The sequence below is a fragment of the Triturus cristatus genome, chromosome 8 (genome assembly GCF_964204655.1).
Source record: "Triturus cristatus chromosome 8, aTriCri1.1, whole genome shotgun sequence".
Classification (NCBI taxonomy): Eukaryota; Metazoa; Chordata; class Amphibia; order Caudata; family Salamandridae; genus Triturus; species Triturus cristatus.
In genome coordinates, this window is record NC_140591.1 from 92,602,660 (window position 1) to 92,622,753 (window position 20,094).

General features: G+C 54.1%; 10 non-coding genes across 10 annotated transcripts; all 10 read right to left on the reverse strand.

Moving 5' to 3' along the window:
* Positions 1–2,189: 2,189 nt before the first annotated feature.
* On the reverse strand, positions 2,190–2,308 carry LOC146801572 (5S ribosomal RNA). Its single transcript, XR_014968282.1, has one exon. It is a non-coding gene; the product is annotated as a 5S ribosomal RNA (ribosomal RNA).
* Positions 2,309–3,264: 956 nt separating this feature from the next.
* Positions 3,265–3,383, reverse strand: LOC146801573 (5S ribosomal RNA). Its single transcript, XR_014968284.1, has one exon. It is a non-coding gene; the product is annotated as a 5S ribosomal RNA (ribosomal RNA).
* Positions 3,384–6,263: 2,880 nt separating this feature from the next.
* LOC146801574 (5S ribosomal RNA) lies at positions 6,264–6,382 on the reverse strand. The gene has a single exon (XR_014968285.1). It is a non-coding gene; the product is annotated as a 5S ribosomal RNA (ribosomal RNA).
* Positions 6,383–7,338: 956 nt separating this feature from the next.
* LOC146801575 (5S ribosomal RNA) lies at positions 7,339–7,457 on the reverse strand. Its single transcript, XR_014968286.1, has one exon. It is a non-coding gene; the product is annotated as a 5S ribosomal RNA (ribosomal RNA).
* Positions 7,458–10,340: 2,883 nt separating this feature from the next.
* LOC146801576 (5S ribosomal RNA) lies at positions 10,341–10,459 on the reverse strand. Its single transcript, XR_014968287.1, has one exon. It is a non-coding gene; the product is annotated as a 5S ribosomal RNA (ribosomal RNA).
* Positions 10,460–11,415: 956 nt separating this feature from the next.
* LOC146801577 (5S ribosomal RNA) lies at positions 11,416–11,534 on the reverse strand. The gene has a single exon (XR_014968288.1). It is a non-coding gene; the product is annotated as a 5S ribosomal RNA (ribosomal RNA).
* Positions 11,535–14,415: 2,881 nt separating this feature from the next.
* LOC146801578 (5S ribosomal RNA) lies at positions 14,416–14,534 on the reverse strand. Its single transcript, XR_014968289.1, has one exon. It is a non-coding gene; the product is annotated as a 5S ribosomal RNA (ribosomal RNA).
* A 956-nt stretch (positions 14,535–15,490) lies between these two features.
* On the reverse strand, positions 15,491–15,609 carry LOC146801579 (5S ribosomal RNA). The gene has a single exon (XR_014968290.1). It is a non-coding gene; the product is annotated as a 5S ribosomal RNA (ribosomal RNA).
* Positions 15,610–18,490: 2,881 nt separating this feature from the next.
* Positions 18,491–18,609, reverse strand: LOC146801580 (5S ribosomal RNA). The gene has a single exon (XR_014968291.1). It is a non-coding gene; the product is annotated as a 5S ribosomal RNA (ribosomal RNA).
* Positions 18,610–19,563: 954 nt separating this feature from the next.
* On the reverse strand, positions 19,564–19,682 carry LOC146801581 (5S ribosomal RNA). The gene has a single exon (XR_014968292.1). It is a non-coding gene; the product is annotated as a 5S ribosomal RNA (ribosomal RNA).
* Positions 19,683–20,094: the final 412 nt, after the last annotated feature.

A 20,094-nucleotide genomic window follows, 5' to 3' on the forward strand; every position in this document is an offset into this window, starting at 1 on the left:
GGGTTGAAAACAATTTGACCACATCTCTCCCCACCTCAAAGCTCTGAACTGGCTTCCCCAGAAGGCCAGAATACAATTTGAAGTGGCTTGCATAACTCACAAAGCTCTGTACGCGAATTCACCTACATATCTTGCACAAAAACTCGTGATATCCGGACAGGCCAGAAACTCCCGATCTGCCAAAAAGCACGCTTCGGGAAGAAAAAAACCTGCAATCGAGCCTTCTCTGGGGCCGCTCCAAGAATCTGGCACTCTCTCCCACCCTCCATCAGAAGACTTCCGTCACTGGCACACTTTAAGAAGGAGACCAAAACTTTCTTTAACAGGAAAATAGCTCATCTAAGGAATACTTTACAATCACCTCATAGACTTGTTCCACCCTCCACCTCGGCATTATCCACGGCCTCCACGGATGACACATTTTTCTGGACTCCTGGGCATCCCCCCCAAGAGCTGAGACTGCGCGCCTTCTTGTACATGTAACTACCCGCTCTAATTTGTTATCCCACATGTAGCTTCGACCTCAGACGGGGTGCACCTCGTGGATATGGAAACCTTCTTGTATGGTTTTTTTATCTGCATGCTTCAATTTTCTCCCACATGTAGCTTGGACCTTAGACTGCGTGCTCCTCCTGTATATTGTATCCCTATCTCTCCCAATCTGATCCCTCCCATCCTTATGCGTTGTTTTCCTCCCCCTCAATCCTGTAAAGCGCTCTGATACCCTCACGGGTCTGGTTCGCGCTCTATAAATCTATAAATAAATAAATAAATGACACGCAGGCTCCGACCTCCCTATAGGTGCCAGCTGGGGAGCTAGCAAACCAGCAGCCTGGTGTTTTCACCAAGAGCCTGGCCTTGCTTTGCACTGGGCTCTAAGGCACTCTATCGGGCCGCTCCGCCATGTGGCAGGGGCTGCCGGACTACAACTCTTCAACTCATGCTCACCCGCAGAAGCATTGGCATGGCAATTTTTTTTCCCAGGGAGCTCTGGCTGCAAGTTTTCTTTTCTTTTTTTTTATCAGAGACCGAGCCCTCGTATGCAAATCACGTCCATGTCCAGGGCCTGCCACCGTGTGTATAGAGAAGAGAGACTGAGATGAGGGTCTGAGTGCTCTATGGTTGCGTGGTCCTCGTTGCCAACGGCCTGACTTCAGCAGCCGCCCGTCCTTAAAGGCGGTGAGGCCACGCCCCCGCCCTTTTGGACATAAGGAGTGTATGTCAGGCTGAAGAAAGGTCAGCTTGACAGACACTCTTTATGTTCAGGCCAGGAGTTGGAGATGCGCTAAATGCGCAGGCTCCCGGCTGCCTAAGCTGAGGTTTGCTGGGCTGAGGATGTCACAGCTCTGGTGGGCCTGACCTCCTCGGCTCAGCAAAAGGTCCTTGAGGCCCTCCCCTCCTGTTGAGGGAGAGCTTCAGTGAAAGCCTCGTAGCTGGACGCTTCATTTTTAAACCCCGAAGCGCCAACGGCCGAGTGTCTGTCACCGACTCTGTCCCCATCCTGCTCTGTAACGAGTGAGCGACTGCTGCCTCCCCTCATTGGCTGACCAAGGTAGCAGTGGCAACCCTCTTGGCAGCTCCCGGAGGCCTGCAGCAGGTAAGTGTTGCTTTTTTCTTGACGCCGTTTGGTTCGTTTGTTCGTGTGCGCATGTATGAATGTATGTGTATTTGTGAGTGAGTGTTGTGTACGGGGTGTGTGCGAGTGTCTGCTTGTGAATGCATGGGTGTAAGTGAGTGCGTATGTGTGTGCGTGTGTGTGCGCCCCGCACCCCTCTCGGTTGTACTCGGCGGCCCTCGCTGCCTGGCTCTCCGGCTCACCCCCCCTGCTTTCGGGCTGCTGGGGAAAGCCAATAGATGGGGACCTGGAACCGATGCTGGCCCGTGCAGCAGCTCTGCGCCGCCGAGAGAAGAAAACCACATCTTGCGGGGTTGGGGTGGGGGTGGGGGGGGGGGGGGGGGGGGGGGGGTGTTGGAGTCGGTCCCGTGTTCTGTCTTATGGCACAGCTTTTTTTCTTTCTGGACCCAGTGTAAAGCGCAGCCGAATGTTCAATATCCGAGCGGAAAGTTATGGGCCCTGAGTGTTGCGAACCTGATGGCGTTTTTTTTTTTTTTTAAGAAACAAAAAATAAAAGAGTAGAATAGATCCCGCCCCCAAAAAAACGGAAGTGCCATTGGTCAGAGAGGCAAAATGCCTACAGCACCTGGTATTCCCAGGCGGTCTCCCATCCAAGTACTAACCAGGCCCGACCCTGCTTAGCTTCCGAGATCGGACGAGATCGGGCGCATTCAGGGTGGTATGGCCGTAGGCACGAGAGCGTGCCTGTTCAGGCCTCTTGTGCTGCGGCAGCCCGCGTGTCATCACCAGGCGTCCCTCGAGTACCTTTGCACATTTCCCTTTAACACCTGCCCTCCATATCAAACTTCCTGCACACTGCCAAGCACAGCCCTCTCTTGCACTTGCTTACTTTACACTTTCGCACAGGCTGGCTGCGACCACCCTTCTTTAGGGGCCGGCATTAGCAGCAGACCAGCAGCCGGACCTTTTTAACAAGCGCCGCCTAGCCTTGCTTCGCACTGGCCTCCAGGCACTTGCTTCGCCCTGGCCTCCAAGGCACTCTGCTCGGGACACTTCTCTATGTGCCGGGGGCTGCAGGGACTCCCGCTCAGCAGCTGATGCTCACCCGAACTCTGGGGAGGCAACTTCTTTACCCTCAATCTCTGGCTGCCGCAAGTCTCCTGTCTTTTTGTAAAAAAAGAAAAAACACCAAGAACTGGCCCCTCATATGCAAATAATGTCCGTGCCCCGCCCCCTCTGTCCGTATAGAAAAGAGAGTGAGGCGAGGGTCCGAGTACTGCCTGGGTCCATGGCCCTTAATGTCACGGGCCTGGCTCTCCGCCTCAGCGGGCCCCTGCTCCCGGGCTGCCTCGGACAGCCCAGCCGAGGGAGGGGGGCCCCCGGAACCGGGGCCGGCGCAGCCCATCAGCAGCGGCAGCTTGCAGCAGCTCCCCAGCCTTAGCTAGGGGTCCTCTGTCCTGTCTTAGGGCAAAGTTTTTCTTCATTTTCTTTCAGTTTTCGAGTTTAAAGTTAAGGGCCACGCATATTGTAAACTCGTTGCCGGTTTCTTTATAAATAAATAAAAAAAAAAAACAAAGAGGAGGAGGGAGAGGAGGAGAGCAGAATATATGTATATTTGTTAGAAAATGCTATGAGCCAGGAAGATTAGGTGTGATTGTGCAGGGGACGCGCAGCAGCGAGTGGCAAAATGCCTACAGCACCTGGTATTCCCAGGCGGTCTCCCATCCAAGTACTAACCAGGCCCGACCCTGCTTAGCTTCCGAGATCGGACGAGATCGGGCGCATTCAGGGTGGTATGGCCGTAGGCATGGGAGGCTGCCTGTTCAGGCCTCTTGTGCTCACACCACCCGCCACTCTGGAACCTTCTGCGCTGCGCACACTTGCACACTTCCCTTCAACAACTGCCCTCCCTTGGCAAGCTTGCTACAGATAGCCAAGCACAGCCCTGGCTTTCACCAGCCGTGCGCTTGCTTATTTCACACTTCTGCCGCCAACATCTCCTACCTTATGTACGCCCACCGTACACAGGTCTACATAAAAATCTCTTTCCCCGAGGACATTTTCTCCCTAAACGAGGCACTGAAGCGGCCAGTCCACTGGCTCACCAGCAACCAGCTTAAACTCAACGCAAACAAAACGGAATTCCTTCTGACCCCCCCCCCCCACCCAAACCAAACCCAGACATCCAGGAATGGATCAAGACCATCACTGCACTCAACTGCCCTCCTACCATTATTGAGTCGGCGAAATCCCTGGGAATAACCCTTGACGGCAGCTTGCATATGCATGGCCGTATAAACGCGATGGCCAAAACGGCTAGATTCCACCCGAGCTACCTAAGAAACCTAAAACCCTTCCTCGATGTGTCCGGCCTTAAAATGGCAACCCAGGCCCTAGTCATTTCCAGACTTGAATATGGATGCTCTACTCTTGCAGGGCTACCCAAGAACTCTCTGGCCCCGTTGAAAGCCTGCCTCAACACCGCCGCCAGACTCGTAACGGGTTGAAAACAATTTGACCACATCTCTCCCCACCTCAAAGCTCTGAACTGGCTTCCCCAGAAGGCCAGAATACAATTTGAAGTGGCTTGCATAACTCACAAAGCTCTGTACGCGAATTCACCTACATATCTTGCACAAAAACTCGTGATATCCGGACAGGCCAGAAACTCCCGATCTGCCAAAAAGCACGCTTCGGGAAGAAAAAAACCTGCAATCGAGCCTTCTCTGGGGCCGCTCCAAGAATCTGGCACTCTCTCCCACCCTCCATCAGAAGACTTCCGTCACTGGCACACTTTAAGAAGGAGACCAAAACTTTCTTTAACAGGAAAATAGCTCATCTAAGGAATACTTTACAATCACCTCATAGACTTGTTCCACCCTCCACCTCGGCATTATCCACGGCCTCCACGGATGACACATTTTTCTGGACTCCTGGGCATCCCCCCCAAGAGCTGAGACTGCGCGCCTTCTTGTACATGTAACTACCCGCTCTAATTTGTTATCCCACATGTAGCTTCGACCTCAGACGGGGTGCACCTCGTGGATATGGAAACCTTCTTGTATGGTTTTTTTATCTGCATGCTTCAATTTTCTCCCACATGTAGCTTGGACCTTAGACTGCGTGCTCCTCCTGTATATTGTATCCCTATCTCTCCCAATCTGATCCCTCCCATCCTTATGCGTTGTTTTCCTCCCCCTCAATCCTGTAAAGCGCTCTGATACCCTCACGGGTCTGGTTCGCGCTCTATAAAACTATAAATAAATAAATAAATGACACGCAGGCTCCGACCTCCCTATAGGTGCCAGCTGGGGAGCTAGCAAACCAGCAGCCTGGTGTTTTCACCAAGAGCCTGGCCTTGCTTTGCACTGGGCTCTAAGGCACTCTATCGGGCCGCTCCGCCATGTGGCAGGGGCTGCCGGACTACAACTCTTCAACTCATGCTCACCCGCAGAAGCATTGGCATGGCAATTTTTTTTCCCAGGGAGCTCTGGCTGCAAGTTTTCTTTTCTTTTTTTTTATCAGAGACCGAGCCCTCGTATGCAAATCACGTCCATGTCCAGGGCCTGCCACCGTGTGTATAGAGAAGAGAGACTGAGATGAGGGTCTGAGTGCTCTATGGTTGCGTGGTCCTCGTTGCCAACGGCCTGACTTCAGCAGCCGCCCGTCCTTAAAGGCGGTGAGGCCACGCCCCCGCCCTTTTGGACATAAGGAGTGTATGTCAGGCTGAAGAAAGGTCAGCTTGACAGACACTCTTTATGTTCAGGCCAGGAGTTGGAGATGCGCTAAATGCGCAGGCTCCCGGCTGCCTAAGCTGAGGTTTGCTGGGCTGAGGATGTCACAGCTCTGGTGGGCCTGACCTCCTCGGCTCAGCAAAAGGTCCTTGAGGCCCTCCCCTCCTGTTGAGGGAGAGCTTCAGTGAAAGCCTCGTAGCTGGACGCTTCATTTTTAAACCCCGAAGCGCCAACGGCCGAGTGTCTGTCACCGACTCTGTCCCCATCCTGCTCTGTAACGAGTGAGCGACTGCTGCCTCCCCTCATTGGCTGACCAAGGTAGCAGTGGCAACCCTCTTGGCAGCTCCCGGAGGCCTGCAGCAGGTAAGTGTTGCTTTTTTCTTGACGCCGTTTGGTTCGTTTGTTCGTGTGCGCATGTATGAATGTATGTGTATTTGTGAGTGAGTGTTGTGTACGGGGTGTGTGCGAGTGTCTGCTTGTGAATGCATGGGTGTAAGTGAGTGCGTATGTGTGTGCGTGTGTGTGCGCCCCGCACCCCTCTCGGTTGTACTCGGCGGCCCTCGCTGCCTGGCTCTCCGGCTCACCCCCCCTGCTTTCGGGCTGCTGGGGAAAGCCAATAGATGGGGACCTGGAACCGATGCTGGCCCGTGCAGCAGCTCTGCGCCGCCGAGAGAAGAAAACCACATCTTGCGGGGTTGGGGTGGGGGTGGGGGGGGGGGGGGGGGGGGGGGTGTTGGAGTCGGTCCCGTGTTCTGTCTTATGGCACAGCTTTTTTTCTTTCTGGACCCAGTGTAAAGCGCAGCCGAATGTTCAATATCCGAGCGGAAAGTTATGGGCCCTGAGTGTTGCGAACCTGATGGCGTTTTTTTTTTTTTTTAAGAAACAAAAAATAAAAGAGTAGAATAGATCCCGCCCCCAAAAAAACGGAAGTGCCATTGGTCAGAGAGGCAAAATGCCTACAGCACCTGGTATTCCCAGGCGGTCTCCCATCCAAGTACTAACCAGGCCCGACCCTGCTTAGCTTCCGAGATCGGACGAGATCGGGCGCATTCAGGGTGGTATGGCCGTAGGCACGAGAGCGTGCCTGTTCAGGCCTCTTGTGCTGCGGCAGCCCGCGTGTCATCACCAGGCGTCCCTCGAGTACCTTTGCACATTTCCCTTTAACACCTGCCCTCCATATCAAACTTCCTGCACACTGCCAAGCACAGCCCTCTCTTGCACTTGCTTACTTTACACTTTCGCACAGGCTGGCTGCGACCACCCTTCTTTAGGGGCCGGCATTAGCAGCAGACCAGCAGCCGGACCTTTTTAACAAGCGCCGCCTAGCCTTGCTTCGCACTGGCCTCCAGGCACTTGCTTCGCCCTGGCCTCCAAGGCACTCTGCTCGGGACACTTCTCTATGTGCCGGGGGCTGCAGGGACTCCCGCTCAGCAGCTGATGCTCACCCGAACTCTGGGGAGGCAACTTCTTTACCCTCAATCTCTGGCTGCCGCAAGTCTCCTGTCTTTTTGTAAAAAAAGAAAAAACACCAAGAACTGGCCCCTCATATGCAAATAATGTCCGTGCCCCGCCCCCTCTGTCCGTATAGAAAAGAGAGTGAGGCGAGGGTCCGAGTACTGCCTGGGTCCATGGCCCTTAATGTCACGGGCCTGGCTCTCCGCCTCAGCGGGCCCCTGCTCCCGGGCTGCCTCGGACAGCCCAGCCGAGGGAGGGGGGCCCCCGGAACCGGGGCCGGCGCAGCCCATCAGCAGCGGCAGCTTGCAGCAGCTCCCCAGCCTTAGCTAGGGGTCCTCTGTCCTGTCTTAGGGCAAAGTTTTTCTTCATTTTCTTTCAGTTTTCGAGTTTAAAGTTAAGGGCCACGCATATTGTAAACTCGTTGCCGGTTTCTTTATAAATAAATAAAAAAAAAAAACAAAGAGGAGGAGGGAGAGGAGGAGAGCAGAATATATGTATATTTGTTAGAAAATGCTATGAGCCAGGAAGATTAGGTGTGATTGTGCAGGGGACGCGCAGCAGCGAGTGGCAAAATGCCTACAGCACCTGGTATTCCCAGGCGGTCTCCCATCCAAGTACTAACCAGGCCCGACCCTGCTTAGCTTCCGAGATCGGACGAGATCGGGCGCATTCAGGGTGGTATGGCCGTAGGCATGGGAGGCTGCCTGTTCAGGCCTCTTGTGCTCACACCACCCGCCACTCTGGAACCTTCTGCGCTGCGCACACTTGCACACTTCCCTTCAACAACTGCCCTCCCTTGGCAAGCTTGCTACAGATAGCCAAGCACAGCCCTGGCTTTCACCAGCCGTGCGCTTGCTTATTTCACACTTCTGCCGCCAACATCTCCTACCTTATGTACGCCCACCGTACACAGGTCTACATAAAAATCTCTTTCCCCGAGGACATTTTCTCCCTAAACGAGGCACTGAAGCGGCCAGTCCACTGGCTCACCAGCAACCAGCTTAAACTCAACGCAAACAAAACGGAATTCCTTCTGACCCCCCCCCCCCACCCAAACCAAACCCAGACATCCAGGAATGGATCAAGACCATCACTGCACTCAACTGCCCTCCTACCATTATTGAGTCGGCGAAATCCCTGGGAATAACCCTTGACGGCAGCTTGCATATGCATGGCCGTATAAACGCGATGGCCAAAACGGCTAGATTCCACCCGAGCTACCTAAGAAACCTAAAACCCTTCCTCGATGTGTCCGGCCTTAAAATGGCAACCCAGGCCCTAGTCATTTCCAGACTTGAATATGGATGCTCTACTCTTGCAGGGCTACCCAAGAACTCTCTGGCCCCGTTGAAAGCCTGCCTCAACACCGCCGCCAGACTCGTAACGGGTTGAAAACAATTTGACCACATCTCTCCCCACCTCAAAGCTCTGAACTGGCTTCCCCAGAAGGCCAGAATACAATTTGAAGTGGCTTGCATAACTCACAAAGCTCTGTACGCGAATTCACCTACATATCTTGCACAAAAACTCGTGATATCCGGACAGGCCAGAAACTCCCGATCTGCCAAAAAGCACGCTTCGGGAAGAAAAAAACCTGCAATCGAGCCTTCTCTGGGGCCGCTCCAAGAATCTGGCACTCTCTCCCACCCTCCATCAGAAGACTTCCGTCACTGGCACACTTTAAGAAGGAGACCAAAACTTTCTTTAACAGGAAAATAGCTCATCTAAGGAATACTTTACAATCACCTCATAGACTTGTTCCACCCTCCACCTCGGCATTATCCACGGCCTCCACGGATGACACATTTTTCTGGACTCCTGGGCATCCCCCCCAAGAGCTGAGACTGCGCGCCTTCTTGTACATGTAACTACCCGCTCTAATTTGTTATCCCACATGTAGCTTCGACCTCAGACGGGGTGCACCTCGTGGATATGGAAACCTTCTTGTATGGTTTTTTTATCTGCATGCTTCAATTTTCTCCCACATGTAGCTTGGACCTTAGACTGCGTGCTCCTCCTGTATATTGTATCCCTATCTCTCCCAATCTGATCCCTCCCATCCTTATGCGTTGTTTTCCTCCCCCTCAATCCTGTAAAGCGCTCTGATACCCTCACGGGTCTGGTTCGCGCTCTATAAATCTATAAATAAATAAATAAATGACACGCAGGCTCCGACCTCCCTATAGGTGCCAGCTGGGGAGCTAGCAAACCAGCAGCCTGGTGTTTTCACCAAGAGCCTGGCCTTGCTTTGCACTGGGCTCTAAGGCACTCTATCGGGCCGCTCCGCCATGTGGCAGGGGCTGCCGGACTACAACTCTTCAACTCATGCTCACCCGCAGAAGCATTGGCATGGCAATTTTTTTTCCCAGGGAGCTCTGGCTGCAAGTTTTCTTTTCTTTTTTTTTATCAGAGACCGAGCCCTCGTATGCAAATCACGTCCATGTCCAGGGCCTGCCACCGTGTGTATAGAGAAGAGAGACTGAGATGAGGGTCTGAGTGCTCTATGGTTGCGTGGTCCTCGTTGCCAACGGCCTGACTTCAGCAGCCGCCCGTCCTTAAAGGCGGTGAGGCCACGCCCCCGCCCTTTTGGACATAAGGAGTGTATGTCAGGCTGAAGAAAGGTCAGCTTGACAGACACTCTTTATGTTCAGGCCAGGAGTTGGAGATGCGCTAAATGCGCAGGCTCCCGGCTGCCTAAGCTGAGGTTTGCTGGGCTGAGGATGTCACAGCTCTGGTGGGCCTGACCTCCTCGGCTCAGCAAAAGGTCCTTGAGGCCCTCCCCTCCTGTTGAGGGAGAGCTTCAGTGAAAGCCTCGTAGCTGGACGCTTCATTTTTAAACCCCGAAGCGCCAACGGCCGAGTGTCTGTCACCGACTCTGTCCCCATCCTGCTCTGTAACGAGTGAGCGACTGCTGCCTCCCCTCATTGGCTGACCAAGGTAGCAGTGGCAACCCTCTTGGCAGCTCCCGGAGGCCTGCAGCAGGTAAGTGTTGCTTTTTTCTTGACGCCGTTTGGTTCGTTTGTTCGTGTGCGCATGTATGAATGTATGTGTATTTGTGAGTGAGTGTTGTGTACGGGGTGTGTGCGAGTGTCTGCTTGTGAATGCATGGGTGTAAGTGAGTGCGTATGTGTGTGCGTGTGTGTGCGCCCCGCACCCCTCTCGGTTGTACTCGGCGGCCCTCGCTGCCTGGCTCTCCGGCTCACCCCCCCTGCTTTCGGGCTGCTGGGGAAAGCCAATAGATGGGGACCTGGAACCGATGCTGGCCCGTGCAGCAGCTCTGCGCCGCCGAGAGAAGAAAACCACATCTTGCGGGGTTGGGGTGGGGGTGGGGGGGGGGGGGGGGGGGGGGGGGGTGTTGGAGTCGGTCCCGTGTTCTGTCTTATGGCACAGCTTTTTTTCTTTCTGGACCCAGTGTAAAGCGCAGCCGAATGTTCAATATCCGAGCGGAAAGTTATGGGCCCTGAGTGTTGCGAACCTGATGGCGTTTTTTTTTTTTTTTAAGAAACAAAAAATAAAAGAGTAGAATAGATCCCGCCCCCAAAAAAACGGAAGTGCCATTGGTCAGAGAGGCAAAATGCCTACAGCACCTGGTATTCCCAGGCGGTCTCCCATCCAAGTACTAACCAGGCCCGACCCTGCTTAGCTTCCGAGATCGGACGAGATCGGGCGCATTCAGGGTGGTATGGCCGTAGGCACGAGAGCGTGCCTGTTCAGGCCTCTTGTGCTGCGGCAGCCCGCGTGTCATCACCAGGCGTCCCTCGAGTACCTTTGCACATTTCCCTTTAACACCTGCCCTCCATATCAAACTTCCTGCACACTGCCAAGCACAGCCCTCTCTTGCACTTGCTTACTTTACACTTTCGCACAGGCTGGCTGCGACCACCCTTCTTTAGGGGCCGGCATTAGCAGCAGACCAGCAGCCGGACCTTTTTAACAAGCGCCGCCTAGCCTTGCTTCGCACTGGCCTCCAGGCACTTGCTTCGCCCTGGCCTCCAAGGCACTCTGCTCGGGACACTTCTCTATGTGCCGGGGGCTGCAGGGACTCCCGCTCAGCAGCTGATGCTCACCCGAACTCTGGGGAGGCAACTTCTTTACCCTCAATCTCTGGCTGCCGCAAGTCTCCTGTCTTTTTGTAAAAAAAGAAAAAACACCAAGAACTGGCCCCTCATATGCAAATAATGTCCGTGCCCCGCCCCCTCTGTCCGTATAGAAAAGAGAGTGAGGCGAGGGTCCGAGTACTGCCTGGGTCCATGGCCCTTAATGTCACGGGCCTGGCTCTCCGCCTCAGCGGGCCCCTGCTCCCGGGCTGCCTCGGACAGCCCAGCCGAGGGAGGGGGGCCCCCGGAACCGGGGCCGGCGCAGCCCATCAGCAGCGGCAGCTTGCAGCAGCTCCCCAGCCTTAGCTAGGGGTCCTCTGTCCTGTCTTAGGGCAAAGTTTTTCTTCATTTTCTTTCAGTTTTCGAGTTTAAAGTTAAGGGCCACGCATATTGTAAACTCGTTGCCGGTTTCTTTATAAATAAATAAAAAAAAAAAACAAAGAGGAGGAGGGAGAGGAGGAGAGCAGAATATATGTATATTTGTTAGAAAATGCTATGAGCCAGGAAGATTAGGTGTGATTGTGCAGGGGACGCGCAGCAGCGAGTGGCAAAATGCCTACAGCACCTGGTATTCCCAGGCGGTCTCCCATCCAAGTACTAACCAGGCCCGACCCTGCTTAGCTTCCGAGATCGGACGAGATCGGGCGCATTCAGGGTGGTATGGCCGTAGGCATGGGAGGCTGCCTGTTCAGGCCTCTTGTGCTCACACCACCCGCCACTCTGGAACCTTCTGCGCTGCGCACACTTGCACACTTCCCTTCAACAACTGCCCTCCCTTGGCAAGCTTGCTACAGATAGCCAAGCACAGCCCTGGCTTTCACCAGCCGTGCGCTTGCTTATTTCACACTTCTGCCGCCAACATCTCCTACCTTATGTACGCCCACCGTACACAGGTCTACATAAAAATCTCTTTCCCCGAGGACATTTTCTCCCTAAACGAGGCACTGAAGCGGCCAGTCCACTGGCTCACCAGCAACCAGCTTAAACTCAACGCAAACAAAACGGAATTCCTTCTGACCCCCCCCCCCCACCCAAACCAAACCCAGACATCCAGGAATGGATCAAGACCATCACTGCACTCAACTGCCCTCCTACCATTATTGAGTCGGCGAAATCCCTGGGAATAACCCTTGACGGCAGCTTGCATATGCATGGCCGTATAAACGCGATGGCCAAAACGGCTAGATTCCACCCGAGCTACCTAAGAAACCTAAAACCCTTCCTCGATGTGTCCGGCCTTAAAATGGCAACCCAGGCCCTAGTCATTTCCAGACTTGAATATGGATGCTCTACTCTTGCAGGGCTACCCAAGAACTCTCTGGCCCCGTTGAAAGCCTGCCTCAACACCGCCGCCAGACTCGTAACGGGTTGAAAACAATTTGACCACATCTCTCCCCACCTCAAAGCTCTGAACTGGCTTCCCCAGAAGGCCAGAATACAATTTGAAGTGGCTTGCATAACTCACAAAGCTCTGTACGCGAATTCACCTACATATCTTGCACAAAAACTCGTGATATCCGGACAGGCCAGAAACTCCCGATCTGCCAAAAAGCACGCTTCGGGAAGAAAAAAACCTGCAATCGAGCCTTCTCTGGGGCCGCTCCAAGAATCTGGCACTCTCTCCCACCCTCCATCAGAAGACTTCCGTCACTGGCACACTTTAAGAAGGAGACCAAAACTTTCTTTAACAGGAAAATAGCTCATCTAAGGAATACTTTACAATCACCTCATAGACTTGTTCCACCCTCCACCTCGGCATTATCCACGGCCTCCACGGATGACACATTTTTCTGGACTCCTGGGCATCCCCCCCAAGAGCTGAGACTGCGCGCCTTCTTGTACATGTAACTACCCGCTCTAATTTGTTATCCCACATGTAGCTTCGACCTCAGACGGGGTGCACCTCGTGGATATGGAAACCTTCTTGTATGGTTTTTTTATCTGCATGCTTCAATTTTCTCCCACATGTAGCTTGGACCTTAGACTGCGTGCTCCTCCTGTATATTGTATCCCTATCTCTCCCAATCTGATCCCTCCCATCCTTATGCGTTGTTTTCCTCCCCCTCAATCCTGTAAAGCGCTCTGATACCCTCACGGGTCTGGTTCGCGCTCTATAAAACTATAAATAAATAAATAAATGACACGCAGGCTCCGACCTCCCTATAGGTGCCAGCTGGGGAGCTAGCAAACCAGCAGCCTGGTGTTTTCACCAAGAGCCTGGCCTTGCTTTGCACTGGGCTCTAAGGCACTCTATCGGGCCGCTCCGCCATGTGGCAGGGGCTGCCGGACTACAACTCTTCAACTCATGCTCACCCGCAGAAGCATTGGCATGGCAATTTTTTTTCCCAGGGAGCTCTGGCTGCAAGTTTTCTTTTCTTTTTTTTTATCAGAGACCGAGCCCTCGTATGCAAATCACGTCCATGTCCAGGGCCTGCCACCGTGTGTATAGAGAAGAGAGACTGAGATGAGGGTCTGAGTGCTCTATGGTTGCGTGGTCCTCGTTGCCAACGGCCTGACTTCAGCAGCCGCCCGTCCTTAAAGGCGGTGAGGCCACGCCCCCGCCCTTTTGGACATAAGGAGTGTATGTCAGGCTGAAGAAAGGTCAGCTTGACAGACACTCTTTATGTTCAGGCCAGGAGTTGGAGATGCGCTAAATGCGCAGGCTCCCGGCTGCCTAAGCTGAGGTTTGCTGGGCTGAGGATGTCACAGCTCTGGTGGGCCTGACCTCCTCGGCTCAGCAAAAGGTCCTTGAGGCCCTCCCCTCCTGTTGAGGGAGAGCTTCAGTGAAAGCCTCGTAGCTGGACGCTTCATTTTTAAACCCCGAAGCGCCAACGGCCGAGTGTCTGTCACCGACTCTGTCCCCATCCTGCTCTGTAACGAGTGAGCGACTGCTGCCTCCCCTCATTGGCTGACCAAGGTAGCAGTGGCAACCCTCTTGGCAGCTCCCGGAGGCCTGCAGCAGGTAAGTGTTGCTTTTTTCTTGACGCCGTTTGGTTCGTTTGTTCGTGTGCGCATGTATGAATGTATGTGTATTTGTGAGTGAGTGTTGTGTACGGGGTGTGTGCGAGTGTCTGCTTGTGAATGCATGGGTGTAAGTGAGTGCGTATGTGTGTGCGTGTGTGTGCGCCCCGCACCCCTCTCGGTTGTACTCGGCGGCCCTCGCTGCCTGGCTCTCCGGCTCACCCCCCCTGCTTTCGGGCTGCTGGGGAAAGCCAATAGATGGGGACCTGGAACCGATGCTGGCCCGTGCAGCAGCTCTGCGCCGCCGAGAGAAGAAAACCACATCTTGCGGGGTTGGGGTGGGGGTGGGGGGGGGGGGGGGGGGGGGGGGTGTTGGAGTCGGTCCCGTGTTCTGTCTTATGGCACAGCTTTTTTTCTTTCTGGACCCAGTGTAAAGCGCAGCCGAATGTTCAATATCCGAGCGGAAAGTTATGGGCCCTGAGTGTTGCGAACCTGATGGCGTTTTTTTTTTTTTTTAAGAAACAAAAAATAAAAGAGTAGAATAGATCCCGCCCCCAAAAAAACGGAAGTGCCATTGGTCAGAGAGGCAAAATGCCTACAGCACCTGGTATTCCCAGGCGGTCTCCCATCCAAGTACTAACCAGGCCCGACCCTGCTTAGCTTCCGAGATCGGACGAGATCGGGCGCATTCAGGGTGGTATGGCCGTAGGCACGAGAGCGTGCCTGTTCAGGCCTCTTGTGCTGCGGCAGCCCGCGTGTCATCACCAGGCGTCCCTCGAGTACCTTTGCACATTTCCCTTTAACACCTGCCCTCCATATCAAACTTCCTGCACACTGCCAAGCACAGCCCTCTCTTGCACTTGCTTACTTTACACTTTCGCACAGGCTGGCTGCGACCACCCTTCTTTAGGGGCCGGCATTAGCAGCAGACCAGCAGCCGGACCTTTTTAACAAGCGCCGCCTAGCCTTGCTTCGCACTGGCCTCCAGGCACTTGCTTCGCCCTGGCCTCCAAGGCACTCTGCTCGGGACACTTCTCTATGTGCCGGGGGCTGCAGGGACTCCCGCTCAGCAGCTGATGCTCACCCGAACTCTGGGGAGGCAACTTCTTTACCCTCAATCTCTGGCTGCCGCAAGTCTCCTGTCTTTTTGTAAAAAAAGAAAAAACACCAAGAACTGGCCCCTCATATGCAAATAATGTCCGTGCCCCGCCCCCTCTGTCCGTATAGAAAAGAGAGTGAGGCGAGGGTCCGAGTACTGCCTGGGTCCATGGCCCTTAATGTCACGGGCCTGGCTCTCCGCCTCAGCGGGCCCCTGCTCCCGGGCTGCCTCGGACAGCCCAGCCGAGGGAGGGGGGCCCCCGGAACCGGGGCCGGCGCAGCCCATCAGCAGCGGCAGCTTGCAGCAGCTCCCCAGCCTTAGCTAGGGGTCCTCTGTCCTGTCTTAGGGCAAAGTTTTTCTTCATTTTCTTTCAGTTTTCGAGTTTAAAGTTAAGGGCCACGCATATTGTAAACTCGTTGCCGGTTTCTTTATAAATAAATAAAAAAAAAAAACAAAGAGGAGGAGGGAGAGGAGGAGAGCAGAATATATGTATATTTGTTAGAAAATGCTATGAGCCAGGAAGATTAGGTGTGATTGTGCAGGGGACGCGCAGCAGCGAGTGGCAAAATGCCTACAGCACCTGGTATTCCCAGGCGGTCTCCCATCCAAGTACTAACCAGGCCCGACCCTGCTTAGCTTCCGAGATCGGACGAGATCGGGCGCATTCAGGGTGGTATGGCCGTAGGCATGGGAGGCTGCCTGTTCAGGCCTCTTGTGCTCACACCACCCGCCACTCTGGAACCTTCTGCGCTGCGCACACTTGCACACTTCCCTTCAACAACTGCCCTCCCTTGGCAAGCTTGCTACAGATAGCCAAGCACAGCCCTGGCTTTCACCAGCCGTGCGCTTGCTTATTTCACACTTCTGCCGCCAACATCTCCTACCTTATGTACGCCCACCGTACACAGGTCTACATAAAAATCTCTTTCCCCGAGGACATTTTCTCCCTAAACGAGGCACTGAAGCGGCCAGTCCACTGGCTCACCAGCAACCAGCTTAAACTCAACGCAAACAAAACGGAATTCCTTCTGACCCCCCCCCCCCACCCAAACCAAACCCAGACATCCAGGAATGGATCAAGACCATCACTGCACTCAACTGCCCTCCTACCATTATTGAGTCGGCGAAATCCCTGGGAATAACCCTTGACGGCAGCTTGCATATGCATGGCCGTATAAACGCGATGGCCAAAACGGCTAGATTCCACCCGAGCTACCTAAGAAACCTAAAACCCTTCCTCGATGTGTCCGGCCTTAAAATGGCAACCCAGGCCCTAGTCATTTCCAGACTTGAATATGGATGCTCTACTCTTGCAGGGCTACCCAAGAACTCTCTGGCCCCGTTGAAAGCCTGCCTCAACACCGCCGCCAGACTCGTAACGGGTTGAAAACAATTTGACCACATCTCTCCCCACCTCAAAGCTCTGAACTGGCTTCCCCAGAAGGCCAGAATACAATTTGAAGTGGCTTGCATAACTCACAAAGCTCTGTACGCGAATTCACCTACATATCTTGCACAAAAACTCGTGATATCCGGACAGGCCAGAAACTCCCGATCTGCCAAAAAGCACGCTTCGGGAAGAAAAAAACCTGCAATCGAGCCTTCTCTGGGGCCGCTCCAAGAATCTGGCACTCTCTCCCACCCTCCATCAGAAGACTTCCGTCACTGGCACACTTTAAGAAGGAGACCAAAACTTTCTTTAACAGGAAAATAGCTCATCTAAGGAATACTTTACAATCACCTCATAGACTTGTTCCACCCTCCACCTCGGCATTATCCACGGCCTCCACGGATGACACATTTTTCTGGACTCCTGGGCATCCCCCCCAAGAGCTGAGACTGCGCGCCTTCTTGTACATGTAACTACCCGCTCTAATTTGTTATCCCACATGTAGCTTCGACCTCAGACGGGGTGCACCTCGTGGATATGGAAACCTTCTTGTATGGTTTTTTTATCTGCATGCTTCAATTTTCTCCCACATGTAGCTTGGACCTTAGACTGCGTGCTCCTCCTGTATATTGTATCCCTATCTCTCCCAATCTGATCCCTCCCATCCTTATGCGTTGTTTTCCTCCCCCTCAATCCTGTAAAGCGCTCTGATACCCTCACGGGTCTGGTTCGCGCTCTATAAAACTATAAATAAATAAATAAATGACACGCAGGCTCCGACCTCCCTATAGGTGCCAGCTGGGGAGCTAGCAAACCAGCAGCCTGGTGTTTTCACCAAGAGCCTGGCCTTGCTTTGCACTGGGCTCTAAGGCACTCTATCGGGCCGCTCCGCCATGTGGCAGGGGCTGCCGGACTACAACTCTTCAACTCATGCTCACCCGCAGAAGCATTGGCATGGCAATTTTTTTTCCCAGGGAGCTCTGGCTGCAAGTTTTCTTTTCTTTTTTTTTATCAGAGACCGAGCCCTCGTATGCAAATCACGTCCATGTCCAGGGCCTGCCACCGTGTGTATAGAGAAGAGAGACTGAGATGAGGGTCTGAGTGCTCTATGGTTGCGTGGTCCTCGTTGCCAACGGCCTGACTTCAGCAGCCGCCCGTCCTTAAAGGCGGTGAGGCCACGCCCCCGCCCTTTTGGACATAAGGAGTGTATGTCAGGCTGAAGAAAGGTCAGCTTGACAGACACTCTTTATGTTCAGGCCAGGAGTTGGAGATGCGCTAAATGCGCAGGCTCCCGGCTGCCTAAGCTGAGGTTTGCTGGGCTGAGGATGTCACAGCTCTGGTGGGCCTGACCTCCTCGGCTCAGCAAAAGGTCCTTGAGGCCCTCCCCTCCTGTTGAGGGAGAGCTTCAGTGAAAGCCTCGTAGCTGGACGCTTCATTTTTAAACCCCGAAGCGCCAACGGCCGAGTGTCTGTCACCGACTCTGTCCCCATCCTGCTCTGTAACGAGTGAGCGACTGCTGCCTCCCCTCATTGGCTGACCAAGGTAGCAGTGGCAACCCTCTTGGCAGCTCCCGGAGGCCTGCAGCAGGTAAGTGTTGCTTTTTTCTTGACGCCGTTTGGTTCGTTTGTTCGTGTGCGCATGTATGAATGTATGTGTATTTGTGAGTGAGTGTTGTGTACGGGGTGTGTGCGAGTGTCTGCTTGTGAATGCATGGGTGTAAGTGAGTGCGTATGTGTGTGCGTGTGTGTGCGCCCCGCACCCCTCTCGGTTGTACTCGGCGGCCCTCGCTGCCTGGCTCTCCGGCTCACCCCCCCTGCTTTCGGGCTGCTGGGGAAAGCCAATAGATGGGGACCTGGAACCGATGCTGGCCCGTGCAGCAGCTCTGCGCCGCCGAGAGAAGAAAACCACATCTTGCGGGGTTGGGGTGGGGGTGGGGGGGGGGGGGGGGGGGGGGGGGTGTTGGAGTCGGTCCCGTGTTCTGTCTTATGGCACAGCTTTTTTTCTTTCTGGACCCAGTGTAAAGCGCAGCCGAATGTTCAATATCCGAGCGGAAAGTTATGGGCCCTGAGTGTTGCGAACCTGATGGCGTTTTTTTTTTTTTTAAGAAACAAAAAATAAAAGAGTAGAATAGATCCCGCCCCCAAAAAAACGGAAGTGCCATTGGTCAGAGAGGCAAAATGCCTACAGCACCTGGTATTCCCAGGCGGTCTCCCATCCAAGTACTAACCAGGCCCGACCCTGCTTAGCTTCCGAGATCGGACGAGATCGGGCGCATTCAGGGTGGTATGGCCGTAGGCACGAGAGCGTGCCTGTTCAGGCCTCTTGTGCTGCGGCAGCCGCGTGTCATCACCAGGCGTCCCTCGAGTACCTTTGCACATTTCCCTTTAACACCTGCCCTCCATATCAAACTTCCTGCACACTGCCAAGCACAGCCCTCTCTTGCACTTGCTTACTTTACACTTTCGCACAGGCTGGCTGCGACCACCCTTCTTTAGGGGCCGGCATTAGCAGCAGACCAGCAGCCGGACCTTTTTAACAAGCGCCGCCTAGCCTTGCTTCGCACTGGCCTCCAGGCACTTGCTTCGCCCTGGCCTCCAAGGCACTCTGCTCGGGACACTTCTCTATGTGCCGGGGGCTGCAGGGACTCCCGCTCAGCAGCTGATGCTCACCCGAACTCTGGGGAGGCAACTTCTTTACCCTCAATCTCTGGCTGCCGCAAGTCTCCTGTCTTTTTGTAAAAAAAGAAAAAACACCAAGAACTGGCCCCTCATATGCAAATAATGTCCGTGCCCCGCCCCCTCTGTCCGTATAGAAAAGAGAGTGAGGCGAGGGTCCGAGTACTGCCTGGGTCCATGGCCCTTAATGTCACGGGCCTGGCTCTCCGCCTCAGCGGGCCCCTGCTCCCGGGCTGCCTCGGACAGCCCAGCCGAGGGAGGGGGGCCCCCGGAACCGGGGCCGGCGCAGCCCATCAGCAGCGGCAGCTTGCAGCAGCTCCCCAGCCTTAGCTAGGGGTCCTCTGTCCTGTCTTAGGGCAAAGTTTTTCTTCATTTTCTTTCAGTTTTCGAGTTTAAAGTTAAGGGCCACGCATATTGTAAACTCGTTGCCGGTTTCTTTATAAATAAATAAAAAAAAAAACAAAGAGGAGGAGGGAGAGGAGGAGAGCAGAATATATGTATATTTGTTAGAAAATGCTATGAGCCAGGAAGATTAGGTGTGATTGTGCAGGGGACGCGCAGCAGCGAGTGGCAAAATGCCTACAGCACCTGGTATTCCCAGGCGGTCTCCCATCCAAGTACTAACCAGGCCCGACCCTGCTTAGCTTCCGAGATCGGACGAGATCGGGCGCATTCAGGGTGGTATGGCCGTAGGCATGGGAGGCTGCCTGTTCAGGCCTCTTGTGCTCACACCACCCGCCACTCTGGAACCTTCTGCGCTGCGCACACTTGCACACTTCCCTTCAACAACTGCCCTCCCTTGGCAAGCTTGCTACAGATAGCCAAGCACAGCCCTGGCTTTCACCAGCCGTGCGCTTGCTTATTTCACACTTCTGCCGCCAACATCTCCTACCTTATGTACGCCCACCGTACACAGGTCTACATAAAAATCTCTTTCCCCGAGGACATTTTCTCCCTAAACGAGGCACTGAAGCGGCCAGTCCACTGGCTCACCAGCAACCAGCTTAAACTCAACGCAAACAAAACGGAATTCCTTCTGACCCCCCCCCCCCACCCAAACCAAACCCAGACATCCAGGAATGGATCAAGACCATCACTGCACTCAAC